This window comes from Carassius gibelio, chromosome A21, assembly GCF_023724105.1.
Source record: "Carassius gibelio isolate Cgi1373 ecotype wild population from Czech Republic chromosome A21, carGib1.2-hapl.c, whole genome shotgun sequence".
In the NCBI taxonomy this organism is placed as follows: domain Eukaryota; kingdom Metazoa; phylum Chordata; class Actinopteri; order Cypriniformes; family Cyprinidae; genus Carassius; species Carassius gibelio.
The window spans coordinates 1,887,649-1,909,278 of record NC_068391.1 but is presented as its reverse complement, the minus strand read 5'-3'; the positions used below and the strand labels follow the sequence as shown (position 1 = coordinate 1,909,278).

Sequence of the window (21,630 nt, the reverse complement as noted above, 5' to 3'; positions counted from 1 at the left end):
CATTTTCTGTTTCTTTATGTGGATTTGGGAAGAAATATTGTATGTCTTAATTGTAAAGTCTTAACAACTTTGTTGAATAAAACAAATGAAATCTTATTTAAATAGAGAGTCTGTGAGTATGATTTTAGCTTTAATTGGGTCGGTGGCATAAACCTGCAAATTTTAACAAACGTACAAAATGTGTACGTTTCTAATATAGTTCAGGTTTTTGTTTTTCTGTCTTTCCATAAAAACTTTTTTTGAAGGCAGAGGGAGACAGCCACCACTCCAACCTTTCATGAGGAAAGGAAAGCACCGACCCGGCTGCACATCTTTGGCGTCTTCTCCTCGGGATGAGTCTTTGTCCCAGTTCAGGCCTATAACACCAAACCCCCGACTGGAAGAAGAAAGCCCTCCTATTTACAACTCTGACAATTTTCAAAAGTATGTTAAGTTGACAGCATAGACTCTGAGCAATTATTCCAGTAAACTTGCACAATGTTCTTGAATGAATGATGTCAGTCTGTTATTGTAGCGATGCATTGATTTTACATTTTCACTGCCATAAACACGACGCTGATCAAAACGAACTATGGTTGATTCATTTCATTCAGACAGCCTCTTTGGCGGTCCTTGGCCAATGAAGACTGCGAAACATCTAGACTCTCTTCCATCAGTCTGAAGAAGAGACAACATCCAATCAGTTTGTTACAGGTGTCCGGAAATAATGGTATGAAAAAGAAAAGCCAATCGGAGTTCTTGAAGGCAATGCAACACTTGTTGCCGGACAGAAAGTAAATATATATGTTTGAGGACTGAAGACTAACATCCTGGGTTTGCTGGTGACAATCCTCTTCTCTTGACATTCATGAAAAAGTATTTTCATAACATAATTAATTAAATTATATGAAATTGTTTGACTTTCAGGGCCATAGCTGGGGTTATATGGAATTACATTTGCTTCAATAAAAATGAACAAAACTTTTTCAGAAACTATCAAACATATGCAATTACAGAAGAAGAAAAACACAATGAAAATGAAAAAAAAAAATGAACTCAGTCGCGCAAATTTAAAAGGCTCTTCAAATGTGCTTTATTCTTTGTTAAAGGAACACTCCGACTTTTTGGGACTTTAGCTTATTCACAGTATCCCCCAGAGTTAGATAAGTCCTTACATTCCTTTTTTATTGGTTTATTCTGACTCAGAGGAAGTGTCAGTCAAGTTAAAAAAGTAAACAGCTTAAGTAATTTGTGGATTAATGCTTATTGGAGACGCGAACTGTTTGAAACGATTCAGTTCGATTTGGAGAACTGGTTCAACCGGTTCACTAAGAAGAAGCGGTTAAATTGAACGATTTGTTCACGAATCGGACATCACTACCGGGAAGTACAGACGTCACTCAGTGGCGCGCATATTGAAAAGTGCTCGCAGTGATTCGTATTACTAAATATGTAAATAATATTTGACCTTCCATCGTCTCAGTCTGTAAAGATGAGCTTTTGTCCTTGAAGTAAGCTTGAAGTAAGCTAGTAAGCAAATATGATTTACATATTTAGTAATACAAAGCAGGACGTGTTGCATACAAACAGTGGCGGACTGGGACAGTAAATCAGGCCGGAATTTGACTACACCCCAAGCCACCTCTGTTGTTGTAGTCACCACCACCCGATTCATGTGTCCACCAGACGGCTAAATTTTTGGCTCTTTCAGTTGTTTGAATTGGGTTATAATTAAAAAATAAATCAAAACCCTTAGACTGTGGACGGGCAAAATAATCAAATGAAGTATCAAAAAGTATCAAGGCATTCACTGTCTCTATTATCTTTCCCTTAATCCCCCTCTCTCTCACTCTGCACATTGAGTTTCTCTGCAATATGAAATAAGCACTTTCAATAATTTATATTAAGCAGCCATCAATTGTATGTCCCAATGAACACAGTCCTACTACTGATGACCTTATAAATCATAAAAGCACATATTTTTCAGCCAGCACATATTTTTCAGCCAGCATGTTTAGTTTTGCTTATAGCTTAAACTTTACCTGAAGGCTCCAGCTCTGACTCAAAAGCTGAACTGTCCACCCCCTGTTGTTCAACAGCAGGAGCACTTGCAGTACTAGTGCTACTGTTGCTTCCTTCGTCACCTTCAAAATTAATAATCATTGTACACTAGGCTAAGCATCAATCATGCCGATGTGAACGCAGCCATCGTTTCGTTTGTATATATATATATATATATATTTATCAGGGGTGAAATGGTTCACGAAATTCACGGTTCGGTTCGATACGATACACTGATGTCACGGTTCGGTACGTTTTAGATACAGCTAAAAGAAAAAATTGGCAGATAAATTTCCTTGATTTTTTACAAATATTTTATTTTTTAAAACTACAGTAACAAAGTATGTTTTTTTTTTTACATTGAACAATGATGGCGCTATTCTTTATCCATCTTCTATGGTGTTTTCTTAGCAGCATACTGTATAAAACAAAAACAGCTCCTTATAAGAAAAAATGAAAATGTTATATTGTTGTATTAGTTATGAACAAATACAAAGATGGAACTCTTTTTATATGGAACTCTATAAATCTTTATATATAGTGTGTTTTTACTCAATTGGTTCTCTATGTGGGCTTTTGTTTTTTGGTACAAAACAGGAATTACGGTCTGGCTGTAGTTACTCACTACAGAGTATGGTCCCATATCCACGCCTATAAATGTACCAATCGCCGCGGTGATGTCTTTTGCCCTGTTTGAATCGGTTGGAAATGTCTGTCTAAATGCTGCGGGGATAGTTTGTGGCGTATGTTTCTCCTTTTATTCGTCTTGTTCCAGATACTGACACACTGGGGTGATGTAAATGAGTTGACATGTTTGAAGTAGCCTATTCCCGCTGGTGTACTCTATTGTCATGTAACCGATGGGACATACCGTTGTTTTTTTATCCACCACTCTCTTGCCATCACCATCATAGCTTACAGGGAATCCAAGGTGCACCCAAACACCAGACCTGTTGGTTATTGAAGGATCTTCTATTTCTGGTCTGTTAAACGCATTAACCATTTTGCAACGAGCCTTCAGCGCGTACTGAATGAGCGAGCGCCTGACTGAGTAGCCTAACATAAACATATAAGTTGGTGTTTATTTTTCTTCGGGGGTGTCAGTGGCGTTGCCTGTAACGTCGTATGGGATATTGGGCTACCTTGCTGAACGCATAACATTATATTTCACTCACTTCTTTATTTTCCAAATGTAATTAATTAGTCCAACGAACCATTCGGTACATAATGCGTACTGTGTACCGAACCGAAAGCCTTGTACCGAACGGTTCGATACGAATACGTGTATCGTTACACCCCTATTATATCTATATCTATATTCTAGATATTTATATATATATAGCGGTGTCATGAGGTATTGACTCCCAGCAGCCAGCTATCACCAAAGCCATGCACTCTCTTCAGCAACCTGGCAAACTGCAGAGGTGGCCCACACAAAAGAGTCTGGAGAGGGCCTGATGTTAGAGACCCAGGGAGGAAAAGGTCTGATGTTGAAAAGCCAGGCAGGAGAGGGCCTGATGTTGGAGGCCTGAACTTTGAAGGCAAAGGCCTGGTTGATGCACATGTATCTATACCTCCAAGGATCATTCCATTGTAACAGGCACCAGGATGGCCAAAACTCTCTCTTCCTCTAGGACAGAAGGAACTGAATTGATACCACATCAGTCTTGTTTGCTTCCCTCTTACGTGCTGGATCCCTCCGTTTTGTCACACTTGCAAAGTCCCTCCACTTATTACTGACTTCTGCTGGGCTTTGTTCATATCCATAGACAGCATCATTTATTTTTTGAGTGATTTCTGCACAGATTTGATTTTTGTCAGCATTTGTAATGCTGTTTTGCAGCTTTGAAAATAGCTGGACTTTATTATTGTCCGCCTCCTCCAAAAAATCAGCAATTTCATGCTTTGAAAATTGGGGTTTTTGTGTCATTTTCATTAACACATGGCAGAATGGCAAGGTGACTTAAATAGGAAAAATTTAGCAAAATAATCATCAGGTGTTTTAAGACCCATCTTTTTTCAGTTGTGGTTGAGTAGCCTATCAATATCAAATAAGAAATAGTATTTATATGAAATTGTGAAATTATTGACATTGGGATCAGAAAAGAGCACATTTTAACTCCATGTGTGTATATAATTGCAGAACAAATGAATGATTCCTTATTACTTGACTCCTATGATGTCATTTCAAAAGCATAATTGGAGTCGAAGAAAAGAGAAAATAAAACCAAATTACTGTATGTGCTCATAGCTCCAGTCAACCATTAGATCGAAGAAGAACGACGGCTCAAACCAACATAGTTTGAACTATGGATCTGCGACACAGGTAACGTAGGTTTTGGGAAACAGCTGTGACTAGCTAGTTCGTTTCCATAACGATGCATCGTACGATGGTGGTTAATCAGCGAGTTACGTCGTAGTACGGGAAATGCACCCCTGAGCGTCATTTACGCCGGCCTCAGCAGTCGGTTGATATCGCCGGGGGCCCCCCCTCAGCCGTGGGCCCCTATAATCGTTGCCCTGTTGACTTGACATAGATTTTCACAATTTAATGATTTGAAAATATGCCTGAATAAACATCTTCATCTAGCATGCCACTTCTGTGACATTTATATATATATATATATATATATATATATATATATATATATATTCATTTAAAAATATGTCACTGGTGTTACATTGTTTCATCTTCATATAAATAATTAGAAACCATATAGAAAAGCATTTAGATTGCCCAAATTTAATCCACAATCATAATGACAGACTCACTACTTAAATCAGTTTTCATTTGTTTTATTCAAGATGTTACACTTATACAATGAGGTCAATGAGGTCTGCCTAAATCCACATAAACAGAAAAATACATAATGAGCGGGAAAATACCACACAATAGTGAATGTGGAACTAATTATGTTGAAAATGTATGAAGAAATCGAAGATTAGATGCCTCAGAGAAAGTCCATCTGGAGAACTGGGAAAGGCATCTCGGTGTTTGGAGAATAGTCGATAGGCGGGTGAAATATGCGCCATGTCCGAAGTGACTCGAGTCCGCAGAGTGTCGTTGGCTCGGGGTTTCTTCGGTATCGGAGCTGTAGCATTGTCGGTCGAAGTCTGGTAGCGACGTCGTTGTTCCTCAGATGAATCTGGGTATGATGCGCTCCCACAGGAACTGCCAAACACATTGCAACATCGGCTGCCAGAAGTTTGCACTCTGCGCTGTCGTAGTCGGCGAGTCTGAGCTCCTCCTGCAGCTGTACATAACGATGGTTACGGATGTAGTTTCTTCAGGCATCGGAGCAAACGGCTGAAACACCACAGAAGATGAGATGAATGATCGTCCAAGGCAAAATGTGTGAGCTCCACAAGCTTTAAATTCAATTTATAGGCTATGACAGGTTACACATTCCCATGAAATTGTCTTTCATTTGCGCTCATGGCTAGCCAAACACACCTAATGTAGGATAAACAGTGCGGTATTAAAGTGTTCGCGCAGCGCTGACCGGTCACAGGCGCGGCTCAATGGACCGAGCTCCGCGACCGACTCGACAGCGCAGAGAGGACGTGTTCACCAGCGCCACCGAGCTGATCTCCCCAGCGCAGCGCTGATCAGTAACAGCGCAGCGCCAACACTACTCTTCATAGCATATAAATTGAATGGAGAGCTTGTGGAGCTCACACATTTTGCCTTGGACGATCATTCATCTCATCTTCTGTGGTGTTTCAGCCGTTTGCTCCGATGCCTGAAGAAACTACATCCGTGAACATCGTTATGTGCAACTGCATATCGCTGTCGAAGCCTGATTTGGGGAGGAGCTCAGACTCGCCGACTACGACAGCGCAGAATGCAAACTTCTGGCAGCCGATGTTGCAATGTGTTTGGCAGTTCCTGTGGGAGCGCATCATACCCAGATTCATCTGAGGAACAACGACGTCGCTACCAGACTTCGACCGACAATGCTACAGCTCCGATACCGAAGAAACCCCGAGCCAACGACACTCTGCGGACTCGAGTCACTTCGGACATGCTGATGGCGCATATTTCACCCGCCTATCGACTATTCTCCAAACACCGAGATGCCTTTCCCAGTTCTCCAGATGGACTTTCTCTGAGGATCACACATTTTTCAGAACAAAGCAATTATTTTATGGCAATGCTGTAATGTAATTGTTATTTTAACCTCTGGACATCTTCGATTTCTTTGTACATTTTTAACATCTATTTTCTATTTACTCTGTTTGCTGTTTTCCGCTCTTTGTCATTTTCTGTTTCTTTATGTGGATTTGGGAAGAAATACTGTATGTCCTCATTGTAAAGGCTTTAAAACTTTGTTGAATAAAACAAATGAAATCTTATTTAAATAGAGAGTCTGTGAGTATGATTTTTGCTTTAATTGGGTCGGTGGCAAAATGTGTACGTTTCTAAAACATATTTTTCAGCCAGCATGTTTAGTTTTGCTTACAGCTTAAACTTTACCTGAAGGCTCCAGCTCTGACTCAAAAGCTGAACTGTCCACCCCCTCTTGTTCAACAGCAGGAGCACTTGCAGCACTAGTGCCAGTGTTGAGTAGCTACTCGAGACTCGGACTCGGTCTTGGACTTGGTCTCGAGACCGTATTTTAATGGTCTCGGTCTTGTCATGGACTCGTGTGCATATTGACTCGGACTCGAACATATTAGGCTTATGCCCGAGTCCACTCGAGTCCCAATCAAAATATTTCATGATTATTACTGTATGTTAATGTTTATTTAAATTGATGTATGTTTGAGACATCCAATGACTGGTGATTTTCTTTTGACGTGAGACGTTAGGCCAGCGACACACCGGATGTGTGGCGCAAGCGTCTCAGCTGCGTGGCGTGTCTGTTTTTAATTCGGCTCCCATGTTAACAGGTTAGATCTTGCAGACTGCCTGCGTGAGACGCGCGGAAAACCCGTGCATGCTAGAAATAGAACCGACGCCTAATTTTCATGCTACACGCGTGCATGTTGGAAGCGTTTCCAGGCAAAATATACTAGGAAAATATGTTTATATGTCATTTTGTACACAAATACATATTAATTCGTGACATTTTGATATTTGAAAGTCTATAGGCTGGCATAAATTCAGATATAAATGTTATTTAAAAAATAAATTAATAATGAACGATTTTCAAATATTGCACCTGTCAAACATACTCTATTGTGCCGTCAATACTGTTGACGGTGTCCTATCAGTAGGTGTGTAAAAAAAAAAAAAAAAAGTTGATATTGTTGTCGTGAAGACAAGAGCCTGGTCTGTCAGCGGTCTCCCTCTATGTCACCTACAGCAGCAGCAGCGCGCCAAGCGCCGCGTGGAGGCACGCTTCTGGTGTGTAAACACAGAAAACGCGAAGCAGCCACCACGCTTCTGGCACGCAGCAGCAAGAGACGCCACGCAGCCAGTGTGTCACCGGCCTTAAGTTACCCTCCTGCCATCCGCCTGTAGTGATCCCGCTTTCCAGGAAGCCACATTGCTACATTATTTCTCTCAACTGTGTTATTTTTACAAAGTAGGACAAAATGGTCACAGAAAAAAACAAATATCGTTTAATTAAATTATATAATGAATACAGACACAGACTGACTGTCTCAACACTAAACATCTCCCCCCAAAAACATGTCTGACAGAATGCATTGAACTTATATGGCATTTCATCCAGCTTTCTTCCCCTGGCACATACACACTTTTGCATGAAATTTTCCTGGACAGTCAGTCGGCTCTTGTGTGTATGCCCTCCGTAACTAAAAAAAAACTTGGACTAGTGTGTATTTTACCCTGCATTAAAACGCACCATCCAGGGAAATTAGCATTAGATTAGAAAGTGATAAAATGGTAACTGTTGTCAGTCCCCGCTTCCTCTGCACCAGTAGAGTGTTTTTAGTCGGGGTGGATTGATCATGAGACCACATCGTGCTTGGTTGGGTAGCAGGATGGTCTCCTCACTTATTTTTTTGAAAAGCAATTATGCCCATCTGTAATCTTCACAACATCTAAAGTGCACATAATCCAAGACATTGTAAGGATATTAGCAGTCATTAGTTAAGCTTCAAGGTTAAAAGTTATGTAAAAGCTGTTACAGTTGAACATTTACAGGTATAGTGGTACAGTAATGTTACTTGTGCTAGAAAGGTTATATGGATGTGTATAGTGGTACAACGATGTTATGTCAAAATGAGCGCTTAATATTGACAAGTTACAATTCATAATACTAATAAAATTACCTTTACACCACATACTATGTGGCCCTTTTACCCTTTATTGTTTCCACCAAACATTTTACATACTCTTGAAGATTTCTTTAGGTCTTGTCAAAGATCCAATCTCTCTGAACTCGGTCTTGACTCGGACTCGAATGAGCTGGACTCGACTACAACACTGTAGTGAACCGGTTGAAGCAGTTCTCCAAATCGAACTGAATCGGTTCGCGTCTCCAATACGCATTAATCCACAAATTACTTAAGCTGTTTACTTTTTTAATTTGACTGACACTTCCTCTGAGTCAGAATAAACCAATATCCTGGAGCAATTCATTTACTCAAACCGTACAATGACTGAACTGCTGTGAAGAGAGAACTGAAGATGAACACTGAGCCGAGACAGACGACGAACGAACACGCCCACTGCTGGAGCAGTTCTCGTTCTCGAGTCAAGAACCGGTTGCATCAGTTTTCGGATCACCAGTACACTGAACTGAGTATCGTTTCTTTTGGACGCATCTGATTTGAGAACCGATGAAGTGATGATACAGCGCATGTGTGTCATTTTTTAAGTATTTTGTTAAACATCGGTAAGTGTGATAAAATAACTATTTTATTTTGCTTTTAATTTTTTTTTTAAATGAATGTTTCTAATCTGTATATTGTATATAATGTATAGGCAAAAGGGGTTTTCAGGAAAGTTGGACAATAATTAAGACTCTAAAGACTCTCTGTTTAATAGGAATAAGGGTTGATTTATGAAATATCTGTTCTGTATTTGTAGTTAATGATGACACATTCACAAATTGAGTTTGTAGTAAACAGAACATGAACACGAGTAGAGCAGCTGATGACACTGAACTGCAGCATGTGCCGGAGCGCGTAGAGCGATTCTCGTTCTTGAGTCAAGAACCGGTTGCATCGGTTTTCGGATGATCAGTACACCGAACTGAAAACCGTTTCGTTCGGATGCGTCCGATTCGAGAACCGAGGAGCTGATGATACTGCGCATGCGTGATTCAGCGTAAAGCCGACTGACTCACTGTCAGTGCCGGCCCGAGCCTCTTGGGGGCCCTAAGATTTGATTTGGGGGCGCCCCCTCCCACCATGCGGAGTCACCTGTGCTTCAAGATTATTGACACAATGTTACATTATAAATGAATACAGTGAGGTTATGAATTAATACAAAATAAATAAATAAAAATCAATACTTAACATACTTCACTCTTAAACTTCTGAATACAAACGGTCACAAAACATGAAATAAATAATGTCCAAATGCAAATGTGCATTAAATGTGCAATCTTTTAAATGAAACCAAAATAGCCAAACATTAATATAATAAAAAATATAATGCTACAAATAGTTAAAAACTTAAATAATGAAAGCAAACATAAGAACAGCTAGGATTCAACAATGAAAATTGTACAACAATGACTTCAAAATTGTTCCTTCCTAGCTTTTCAGGAGGCAAAAGTGACTGATGACATCGGGACAGCAGGATTGTATTGTTGTGCCCCTCTTCCTCAAATATGATGATGGAAAATAAACATCTACTGTAGGGGTGAAAATAGATTATTAATCAAATAAAAAAGTTCCACATTCCACATTTTCCTATGGCTATAACTTTATGACTAATTTATTTAATAGTCTTAAGAATTCAGAAATCATGCAATGGGAAATTAAGCAGTTTTACTATGATAAAACCATGGTTTATTCTTGTAAGGGGTTGTGATATGCACGTTTTTTGTTGAAGAAATTATATAAGCTGTGTCATCTATAGCAAAAATGTAACAGCAGCAATTACATGGCATATGGCTCCCTGTGCAGGCATTTGTAATAACATGTACATAAATTGTTTATTTTGTATGTGCCTACAATATGTATTTTAACAGTGTTATTATTAACCAATCATTATTGACTAATATTTTTTTTATATAATGCAATAATTTATATGAAGTCAATTTAAAGGCTATTGATGGCTTAGGTCTGTTATTATAGCAACAACAACAACAAATATTACAGTATATTAATACATCTTTGTAAATTATTATTTGAAGTAACAAAACCATGGTTAATTTGCAGTTGCCAGGGCTACAAGAACGATGATTTGTGTGGTGCTATTGATAAAACCATGGGCCATTTTCGTAAGGGAACCTGAAAAAAAAAAAAAACTTTAACAGGAATGTGCCTGAAAGTGATAAACGGGCCTTGTTTTTACCTAAATTATTTATAATGTATTTTAATATATATTAAAAATGTATAAGGTGACTCCAAGTCTTTCTCCTCAAATGCTGCTGAGCTTCAAATTTGCCTTTGAGCCCATGTGAAAAAGTGGCATAATTTACATATACTTTAAAGTTTATTTTAATAAATATTCAACATTATATTCAATTGTGCATTATAGCTGACACCTAAATGAACAATTACAGTCGTTTTTATGACTGTAAGTCATTCTCCTCAAATGCTACTGACGTTAGAAAAGTGTATACCAATATCGCATGTAACTTTAGAGACGGTCCCTAAATTTTTTGATTTTTCGAACGTCCAACGACAAGCCAACGTTATGTCATTTTCTTCTTTCTCTTTTCGGCACCAGAGGGATACATTCTTTTTGTGACATGGCCTTTCATTTATTACAGTGACGCGCACTTGCGCGCCGGCGCGAATTGTCAATGCACGCGAGGTGTCTATGCGCAATAGCGCATGACTCCAACGCTAGCAGACACAGCAGCAGTCATTGGTAAATACGTTTTTTTTTTCTTGAATTATTCATTTATTCGTTCATTATTCATTCATTCATTCATTCATTCATTTATATCACTTGTTTAAGTTATTTAATTGTAAAAAAAATAATAATAAAAAAAAAAATAATTATTATTCGGGGGCCCCAAGCAGCCGCTTAGTTCGCTTATGCCTCGGGCCGGCCCTGCTCACTGTGCATCTGAACCGAACTGGTTCTTTTGGTGATTTGACTCTGAACTGATTCTGTGCTAATGTTATATGCGCGGGTAAACCGAGGGCTTGAATGAAGGGAAATCTGGCGAAACTTAAGTTCATTTAATAACAAATACATCACAATGGATTATGTATAGTAAGTGGATCATGGTTTCTGCACTGATGACACCTAATTTATTTACTTTATATCTTCAAGACTTAAATCCTCGTATGCATATTATTGCTGTTACTGTATTTGGGTGCATTGTTGCAAAACTTAATTGTAAACATTTCATGATTATGAGGTTTTTAACTGACTAAAGTTGATTACTGACTTTATATATTTGAATGTTTGATAGACGTGACGCAATTATGTCATTGCCAATGACGTCATTACGTCGAGCGTAAAAGAACCGCTGAACTGTTTATTTCAACCGGTTTATTGAATCGAACCGTCCGAAAGAACCGGTTTGCGGAAAAGAATCGAACTTCCCATCTCTACTTCCCAGTCAGAGAGCACCTGTCAATCAAAAGCTCACTATCCAATCAGAGTAGATCACTGTTAAGCCCGCCCCCATGAGAGGTTTGTGTCAAAACACCAAACGAAAAAACTGTGAAGCAAAAGCGAAATCTGTGGCAATGCATTCAGAATCCACGATTAGCCAAAACGAATCTTTGAAAAACATCAACAAAGAATGAAGCATATTTGAAGAGCCTGTTAAATTTGCGCGACTGAGGTCATTTTTTTTTTTTTCATTTTCATTGTGTTTTTCTTCTTTTGTAATCGCATATGTTTGATAGTTTCTGAAAAAGTTACGTTCAGTTTTATAAAGTTTTGTTCATTTTTATTGAAGCAAATGTAATTCCATATAACCCCAGCTACGGCCCTGAAAGTCAAACAATTTCATATAATTTAATTAATTATGTTATGAAAATACTTTTTCATGAATGTCAAGAGAAGAGGATTGTCACCAGCAAACCCAGGATGTTAGTCTTCAGTCCTCAAACATATATATTTACTTTCTGTCCGGCAACAAGTGTTGCATTGCCTTCAAGAACTCCGATTGGCTTTTCTTTTTCATACCATTATTTCCGGACACCTGTAACAAACTGATTGGATGTTGTCTCTTCTTCAGACTGATGGAAGAGAGTCTAGATGTTTCGCAGTCTTCATTGGCCAAGGACCGCCAAAGAGGCTGTCTGACTGAAATGAATCAACCATAGTTCGTTTTGATCAGCGTCGTGTTTATGGCAGTGAAAATGTTAAATCAATGCATCGCTACAATAACAGACTGACATCATTCATTCAAGAACATTGTGCAAGTTTACTGGAATAATTGCTCAGAGTCTATGCTGTCAACTTAACATACTTTTGAAAATTGTCAGAGTTGTAAATAGGAGGGCTTTCTTCTTCCAGTCGGGGGTTTGGTGTTATAGGCCTGAACTGGGACAAAGACTCATCCCGAGGAGAAGACGCCAAAGATGTGCAGCCGGGTCGGTGCTTTCCTTTCCTCATGAAAGGTTGGAGTGGTGGCTGTCTCCCTCTGCCTTCAAAAAAAGTTTTTTTTAAAGTTTTGACACAAATTGAAACTGGACCACTTTAGTATTAAGTATTAGTATTTTTATTTTATTTAGTATTAACATAGAACTTTAAGTTTATGAAGTAGACAAATCAGGTTTAATAGTAGCCTAGTCTTTAGGGGAGAGCAGGGGCGAAAGTACCATTTTTCAGAAAAACATAATTTGAAAAGATAATGTTGTAGACAGAGATATATTTCTGCTGTGGTCAGTAACTCATAAGTGTGGTCCAACAATACCAGGTGGTATTTTGTAGAAATGTAGAAAGACTTCAGTATAATTTCAATTTGAACATAAGTTGCACATTGTTACTTTCGACCCCATCGGTTGGGACGAAAGTAACACACAAGTGGGTTAAAAGTAACACAACAATATAAGCTAGATTTTTTTTCTGTTACTCTTATTTTTTATTAAGAATACCTGACTATGACCTTGTTAATATGTAACTGCAAACATATTCTGTCTTTTATCTTTGCAAAAAAAAATATATTAAATTACATATTTATATTTATATTTTTATTTTAAATTTAAGTTTCATCAAATGTCTCAAAACCCGACTGTACAAACTTTATTTTTTTACTTTTTTTAATTCAGTGTATTTTTATGAAACATTTTTTCAACAGAATGAACAATATAATAATTAAATTACATTGGCATAATATAAATTCTAAACATAATGTAACAGTAGGCCTATTCATGTTTCCATCCAGTTGTTTTTATGCATAAATTCAAAATGTGCATTAAAACATTTGGAAACACTGCAAATTCATAGGTGGAGGTGCAAAAGCTAAGGTATGGCTAAAACCTAAATATAACTAAGGTAAATGCGAGGTAGGAGCTGCCCAGATGTTCCTCTATGTCCAGAAACGCTCTCTCATAAACATCTGGATAAAACCAGACCACTGTTTGTCTTTCTGACCCTCACTCAGACATGTTCTTTTGGTATAATATGACATAAACATTTTAATAAATGATGCAAGACACAGAAATTCACAGAATAGCATGTACCGGAACAAAATAAATACTTCTTGTCACTGTAGCGGGACAAAAGTAACAACGACAGAAACTCCTGACGTTTAACCTGACTTACTTTTATACTAAAAAACTTTGATAATGCAAACTTTAGGATGTGTTAAAGCACTAAATAACCTGTAGATTGATCATTACTGTGACACATGAAACAAAAAAAACAACACAACTAATTAAAAAAAATTACCGCTTCAATAATTTACTTTTTGTACTCGAAAACAGTTTTACGGACCTAACTGCAGGAAATGATGAGGAAATCATGTGATATTTCTCAGCTCCGTCAAGGATTGAATGCTGAATATACCGTCATAGCTGGGAATGCAAATGTAGTAATAGGCTCTGAGAAAATCGCTTTGTTAATTCGTCCCACGTTACTTTCGACCCCGCTCTCCCAAAATCTTAAGTTAACATCAATTATTATTTGAGTATTCTGTAGGTTAAATATATATATATATATATATATATATATATATATATATATATATATATATATATATATATTAGCAAATAACATTAACAAATGGTTTTAAGTAATTATATATGTTATATTTATGTAGTCAATGAAATTACACATAGACTTTTTTCTATAAAACAATAAATTGAAAAAAAAAAGGAAAACAGATTTCAATGCACTTTTTTTTATTGTTTACCAAAGAAATGGTAACATGACATTGCATGAAACTTAACCACAGGACAAGTAAAAATAAGTTTTGAAAGCCCTTACTAACAATTGTAACTAGTTTGTGGAAGAAACATGAGCACACAGTATTCAACAATATATGCTATATCCCATGAAAAATTGTGTGACATTAACTGAGCACTTACAGCACTAATATGCAGTGACAGAACACACTTTAATGTCTTATACAACAAAACACAAGTGGCTTCTCATGGCAGCTTCATGCATTTCCTTACATTGTAAGCTGTTTTTTCATGAAAAGTACCTCTTGGATACAGGCAAAGTTTAGTAAAATGAAAATGAACATTTCTAATTTACATTTGCCTTTTCCAACTGTAGTATTAATATGTAAATTGCATACACATTTTAATGCTTTATAAGTTGCTAAATGAAAATATGTTACACAAACTGATCTGATATGTGTAGCATGTAGCATGCAGAAATGGTATCAATATGATCATTTTAATTCTATTTGTCCTAAATGGAGCACAAAACCAGTCCATGTTTTTAAATTGAGATGTATTTAAAAACTGAAGTAATAAGCTATCCATTGATGTCTGGTTTGTTAGGAGGACAATGTTTGAAAATCTGGAATCTGAGGCAAAATAAAAATACTGCTTTAAAAAATATCGCTTTTAGAGTTGTACAAATTAAGTTTTTGATAATGCATATTAGTAATCAAAAATAGTTCATATTAAATAAGTTTTAAAATATTTACAGTAGAAAATGTACAAAATATCTTCATGGAACATAATTTTTATTTAATATCCTGATGACTTTTGGCATAAAAGAAAAATGAATAATTTTGACCCATACAATGTATTTTGCTACAAACATACCCCACAGACTTTTTTGCCGCAGGGTCACACATAGAATTAAATTGATCATTTTCTACCATTTCTGCTTTGACATGTTACACATATCAAATCACTTTGTGTTATACATTTTCATTTTCATTTTGCAACTTATAAAGCGTTCAAATTTGTATGCAATTTACATATTAAGACTACAGCTGGAAATTTCATTTTCCTTTTGCACCAAAATTTGCAGGTATGAGTATTGGAAAATTTACATTTAAATACAGAAATACATTGCTATTTTGAATATTGCATTTTAAATTACATTTCACTTAAACATAGGCATAGGCATTTGGTCGGAAGTGCGCCCTCTTGTGACCATCGTGCGCTCCTACCTCCATATGTTGATCAAAATAATTTCTGTCATTTCATCGTTTTAGTAATGATCGTTTATCGAACTGATAATAATGTTAGAATAAAATAAAATTGACATCAACAAACAATTAGATCCGATAACATGCCATGTTGGACTAATTTAAACACTTTCTGCACCATGTAAATACATCATCATAATGCATTAATTATGCATGAGGCACGCTTTTTCTTCTTCTACTTCTTCTTATTTGGCAGATTACATGATGACCAACTTCCTTAGAGCTAGACTTAAAGTTGCTGGTACCCATTGACTTGCATAGTGTTTTCTTCTTATTCTTCTTTTCCCATGGATGTCAATGGGGACCATCAAATGAAAGTGAACTATCCCTTTAAGGAATGCAATAGGTGAGCTTTTTAAACAAGCACCATTTAGAAATATCTGAAGTTATTTAAGATATTTTTTTGTCATTCTTTATTTTTATTCAATTTACTTATATTTATAATATTTATTATTATATTTCTTATCTTGTTTTTATGTTATTTTGTCATTAAATAATTTGATATTTGTATCATTTTGTACTATATTAAGTTGTCCAAATTGTTTAAAAAAATTGCATAGATCCCCCCCCCCCCAAAAAAAAAACAATGCAAAGAACATTCCTTGGCCAATGACGTAACGCTACTTTATTCTAAACTGAGAAATATAATCCGCTGCCGCCCTCTCGTGGTTAAAAGAGGAATCTACATCAGATAAAAAAACGATCCTCTTTGAACAGGACTCACGGGACATGTTTTATGTCAATTAAAATTACATTACATATTTATAAAAAAAATAGATTGGTACATGTCTTATGTATAATTAAAAATTCATTGTTCATTCTTGTTTATCCATATGTATTTTTCATGTTCACCACACAGTGGCGCATCCACACAGGTGTAATGTACTCAATCGAAAGCTGTGAAATATATTTGTATAAATAGTGTGAATGATGAGTGATGAAAAACATTCAGGTCACAACCCTTCAGCAGATCTGAAACATTAGAAGAGCTGTAAAATAACCAATAATAAAAGACAAGAGCTAAAATATAAAAAAAATAAACTGACAAACTGCATCTAAACAACAATAATGCTTGATTCTTAAAACATAAAAAGTTGACAAAAACTAGAAAATGTCAATGAATTTTTAAGGTTTTCGATTAACAATGAAAAGATGGTGCAAAAAGTTGTTAGATGCACCAGATGTTATTTATCTCCTCAAAATATGGACTTTCACAACTGTATATATATATATATATATATATATATAAAACGCCATGTGCAAACAAACCCCTTTCATAATTTTTTGTTCATGTTAGTCAGGCATCATAATTAATCACAGGCTCCCAAATCATATATTAAAATGTACTAACTGGTTCACTAACACTTTGCAAAAACATTATGAATTTTCCATTGGCTTTATTGCAAATAGTAGGAGCGTATAGAATCTACAACAGTACCTGCAATACCAACTTCATTTTAGACTCTGACTTCTTACATGACTTCATCATGTAACTTTACATTAGCCTAGATGCATGCACTTTTTAGGCACGATTTGTTTCGTTTTTGAATATACTTGATACTGTTAAAAGGCACATCATTAAACCAAAAAATACGAGTTCACATATCACACCTAAACACGCTTGGAAAACGTAATTAGAACTAGCTACTAAATTAGTTAAAAATGCCTATCCATATACAGCTATGATTCGCGAACCCCAAAGTGACTCAAATGATTCGCGATCCCGCTACGAACTCGCGAACTGACTCAAATGATTCGCGATCCCGCTACGAACTCGCGAACTGACTCAAATGATTCGCGATCCCCGAACTGACTCAAATGATTCGCGATCCCGCTACGAACTCGCGAACTGACTCAAATGATTCGCGAAACCGCTTTGAACTCCCGAACTGACTCAAATGATTCGCGATCCCCGAACTGACTCAAATTATTCGCGATCCCGCTACGAACTCGCGAACTAACTCAAATGATTCGCGATCCCGCTACGAACTCGCGAACTGACTCAAATGATTCGCGATCCCCGAACTGACTCAAATGATTCGCGATCCCGCTACGAACTCGCGAACTGACTCAAATGATTCGCGAAACCGCTTTGAACTCCCGAACTGACTCAAATGATTCGCGATCCCCGAACTGAAATGATTCGCGATCCCGCTACGAACTCGCGAACTGATTCAAATGATTCGCGAACCCACTTTGACCTCCCGAACTGAATCAAATGAATCACGCTCTGAACTCCCGAACTGACTCAAATGAATCACAATCTTCCCATCCCAAATCAAATGACACCGCCAGAGCTTCTATTGGCTTAGTTCTCTAATTTCATAACATTTACTGATTTTAAGGTACGAAAAGTATGTTCTTAACAAATAAAATATCAATATTTCCATTCTGAACTGCTGTCCACGTCGAAACATCCACAAACATTACCAGGTGAGCAGATCACTCACTATTTGATTGCTCTAGTCTTTATATACTCGTCATCATCATCCACCAATCAGAACACACGAGAACTCTTTGACCACAGCTGCTGTGCTTCAAAAGCTCTTGCAGCTGCTCAACACTGGTTTTCTCTGAGGTGGTCCGATCACATCAGATTGTGGTTAATCTTGCAGATCATGACTTATATCTACTCTTCCTCTCCCTGCAGTTTGGTAATATAAAGATTCCTCCTTTGAACTCCCACCTCTTATGTGGGTTTTATTGTTCTGGGTCTGAATTTGGGCTCCTGGGGTCTCAAAAAAGAAACATTTTCAATCTCCAAGGTGAACGTTATGACAACGTGTATTAGCAGCGTTTTCTCAAGTTAAAGAAGTTATTAACATAAACATCTGCTGTTTATTTCTCTCGATGTGCACACTTTTATAGCATTTAAATGTGTATTGTTTCATTTGGTTAACTGCAAGTGTTTAAAATCTCTTAACTCGTTCTTTGTTTACATTAGTTCGGAGGAAAACGCAGCCCTGAACAGTTTTGTAAATTATAACTTATACTGTAACTTATAAGCTTTGATTATGCTATGTGACAGGAATTTTTACTGGAAGTGCACTTTAGATGTTGAATTTAACAATAACTATATAAATATCCTAACCCAATAATAATAAATAGTAGAATTATAAATTAATAATTCGCTAGTTTCATTTATAAATGAAAACATTTATCACAGAACGTTAATTAGGTAAGCAATACACGAATTGAAAGGGGAAAATGAGCATAACAATAAATATAAAAATATCGCCCTAATTAATATTAATATAAATTATATACGGCTAGCCTATATGAATGAATGAATAAATGAATGATGCATTTATATAGTGCTTTATTGTGTATTGTTGTCCACCCAAAGCGCTGTACAATCATGTGGAGGGTCTCTCCTCAACCACCAGCAATATGCAGATATATATACAGTATTTTCCGGACTATAAGTCGCACTTTTTTTCATAGTTCGGCTGGTCCTGCGACTTATAGTCAGGTGTGATTTATTTAATCTAAATTAATTTGACATGAACCAAAAGAAAACATTACCGTCTCCAGCCGCCAGAGGGTAATGTTTTCTCTTGGTCCTAAATAAATGTGATTTATAGTCCAGTGCTATTTATGTTTTTTTCCTCATCATGATGTATGAAAATACAAAAATTCGGTAATGATAAAAATAATAATAGCCTTATATGAACATATATTACATAAAAATACATGATCAACGGACTGTAGGATGGATAAAAAATATTTTATCAATCTCTGATAATGAGTTTTTTGCAAGCTAATAAAGCTTGAGAAAATAAGTCTAATTATGTTTTCCTTTATTATTATTCAGTGGCGGAAACAAGCTTTCATAGAAGCGTTTTGTTTTGAAAAAGTAATAGTTATTGCATTGTAGTTTTATTTATTAATCAGGATATTTGCTTATTCTTTTGCATCACTCTTTTAGATCTGATGTGCATGTAAGCATTACACTTTAGTGCATGAATCTTTTTTGTTTTACAAAAGTCTTGTGTTTAAGGTACAGTAACTAACATTAAAATGATTTAAGCTTATGGTCTACATTTCTTAAAGCCAGCTTCCTCAAAACACAAGAGAGAAGGAACTTATGATGTCATCTTTTAACTTTTTCTATTGATTAAATGGAGAAATCGTTATTGATTTTATTGCCTTGAGTATGTTTCTTATTTTGAAGCTGATTCAGTCATAGTTCAGTAAAATCAACACAATCATCTGAGCTTTTCTATCTTTACATTATCAAATATATATATATTTTTTTAATATTGATTTTTATCATATCTGGATGGTGTGTTTGACTACAGAAAACTGAACAATGCTAAATGTGTGATATTAATGTATTAATGATCAAATGAAAGTAAAGCAGCACACAGTTTTACAAAAGTTAAGTTTTAATACTGTACATTAATTTAGCTATCATGTAACTGACTGCTTTCTTTGATTTTACAAAGATAACCATTATTGAACATTTGTACTGTTATTATCCAATAATAACAGTTATTATTATTATTATTATTATTTAAAGCAGTTTTGAATGCAGTCGAATTTCAGATTCATGAAGGCATTTTGGTTTTGCTGATAGAGATGCTGTCAGGAGGACGGGTCCAGGAGCTTTTTAATGTGCTCTAATCGATAAAGAGAGAGAGAAAAAATAGATTAAAACTGTTCAGCGACGCTCTTTTATCATTATTTCAAAATACTTCTAGTAGAAAGGATTATATTATCATAATTGTTTTTCTCTTCTGTTCTCTTTGGTGAAGATCTCACCTCATATTTGATCTTCTCTGATAAATCATGACACTTCACAGGTCTGTCTGCATCATCATGAGCCACTGGAAATAAAACAAACTAAATCTGTTCATGTGCAGCTTGTTTAATGCATTAATATAAAACTCTCTGTCTGATCTGTGTTTATAAAAGAAAGGAACACAGCTTGAAGATGATAATACTCACGACAGGGTCTCGGTCCATTCATACTGTTTCTCCTGGTGAGCGCCGTACACTTTTCTCTGCTATTCCAATTAGTTTCATCACTTTCTGTCTCTACTCTATTTCTCACAGTCTTTACTCCGCTCATCTTTCTGAGTTACGCTTCACGTTTCCTTCAGAACTTCAGTTCAGAAGAACTACACATAATAAACATACAAGATGTATGAATGCACACTTATACATTACAAAACACATAAAACCCTGCCTTTCTGGCATCAGTCTGAGTGTCCCTGGCTTACCTTTCTATGTTTACTCCAGATCTGACGTCATGCAGCGAGTTTGAACTTGACTTGATGTTTTCTGAATTCTTTGAATAACTGCAATTGTCATCGGAAATACTATGTTCAGTCTGCTTATGTTATGCATGCATTTACGTTGCATTGTAAGCTTTATATTTTTATAGTTCATGCATTGCATGGAAATCAAACCTTTTTCTGCACAGTTGTAAACAGTGAAGCAAAATTTTATCATTATATATATAGTAATTTTTGAAAAAGAAATTGTAAATTATGTTCCTGGTTGCATTTATTCAAATGTGTTATATGTTAACCAGTGACCTTGAAATTTAGGAAATTGAAGGTTGTTCTTTAATTCTGTTCTCCGCTGTACATAAATACATCAATATATTAATATAAAATAAAACTAGTGTGACATGCAACACATACACACACACACACACACACACGTTTCGTATGTCTTCATGGACACTGGGTGTGATTCACCTTTCTAAATGTTTTCTCATATAACACAGGAACATTTAGTCTCTTTCTGCTTCTTCTCCCAGGAAGGAACATGTTGGAGCAGGTGATGTGGACTTCATTCAGTGTTGGACACGCAGGTATATTCCAGAGCAGTAAACAGATTTGTTTGCTTCAGAGGAATGTTTCAAATTTTTACCTGGAGCTTGGTTTTTCTTTCTCTCTTTCTTTGC

General features: G+C 36.3%; 1 long non-coding RNA gene across 1 annotated transcript; it reads right to left on the bottom strand.

The window, feature by feature from the left end:
• Positions 1-4,820: 4,820 nt before the first annotated feature.
• On the bottom strand, positions 4,821-5,900 carry LOC127941955 (uncharacterized). The gene is made up of 2 exons (XR_008149235.1): positions 5,495-5,900; positions 4,821-5,347 (listed from the first exon to the last, which is right to left on the bottom strand). It is a non-coding gene; the product is annotated as an uncharacterized LOC127941955 (long non-coding RNA).
• Between the last annotated feature and the right edge of the window lie 15,730 nt (positions 5,901-21,630).